The sequence below is a fragment of the Bison bison genome, unplaced genomic scaffold (genome assembly GCF_000754665.1).
Source record: "Bison bison bison isolate TAMUID 2011002044 unplaced genomic scaffold, Bison_UMD1.0 scf7180017864332, whole genome shotgun sequence".
NCBI classification, from domain to species: domain Eukaryota; kingdom Metazoa; phylum Chordata; class Mammalia; order Artiodactyla; family Bovidae; genus Bison; species Bison bison.
The window spans coordinates 208,079-209,148 of record NW_011494904.1 but is presented as its reverse complement, the minus strand read 5'-3'; positions in this window follow the sequence as shown (position 1 = coordinate 209,148).

Here is a 1,070-nt window from a genome sequence, read left to right as displayed (position 1 = left end):
CTCCTCCTGCCCCCAATCCCTCCCAGCATCAGAGTCTTTTCCAATGAGTCAACTCTTCGCATAAGGTGGCCAAAGTACTGGAGTTTCAGCTTTAACATCATTCCTTCCAAAGAACACCTAGGGCTGATCTCCATTAGAATGGACTGGTTGGATCTCCTTGCTGTCCAAGGGACTCTCAAGAGTCTTCTCCAACACCACAGTTCAAAACCATCAATTCTTCGGCGCTCAGCTTTCTTCACAGTCCAACTCTCACATCCATACATGACCACTGGAAAAACCATAGCCTTGACTAGACAGACCTTTGTTGACAAAGTAATGTCTCTGCTTCTCAATATGCTATCTAGGTTGGTCATAACTTTCCTTCCAAGAAGTAAACATCTTTTAATTTCATGGCTGCGGTCACAATCTGCAGTGATTTTGGAGCCCCCGCCCAAAAAAAAGTCTGACACTGTTTTCACTGTTTCCCCATCTATTTCCCATGAAGTGATAGGACCAGATGCCATGATCTCAGTTTTCTGAATGTTGAGCTTTAAGCCAACTTTTTCACTCTCCTCTTTCACTTTCATCAAAAGGCTTTTCAGTTCCTTTTCACTTTCTGCCATAAGGGTGGTGTCATCTGCATATCTGAGGTTATTGATATTTCTTTTGGCAATCTTGATTCCAGTTTGTGCTTCTTCCAGCCCAGCATTTCTCATGATGTACTCTACATAGAAGTTAAATAAGCAGGATGACAGTATACAGCCTTGACATATTCCTTTTCCTATTTGGAACCAGTCTGTTGCTCCATGTCCAGTTTTAACTGTTGCTTCCTGACCTGCATATAGGTTTCTCAAGAGGCAGGTCAGGGGGACTGGTAATCCCATCTCTTTCAGAATTTTCCACAGTTTATTGTGATCCACAAAGTTAAAGGCTTTGGCATAGTCAGTAAAGCAGAAATAGATGTTTTCCTGGAACTCTTTTGCTTTTTTCGATGATCCAGCGGATGTTGGAAATTTGATCTCTGGTTCCTCTGCCTTTTCTAAAACCAGCTTGAACATCTGGACGTTCACAGCTCATGTATTTCTGAAGCC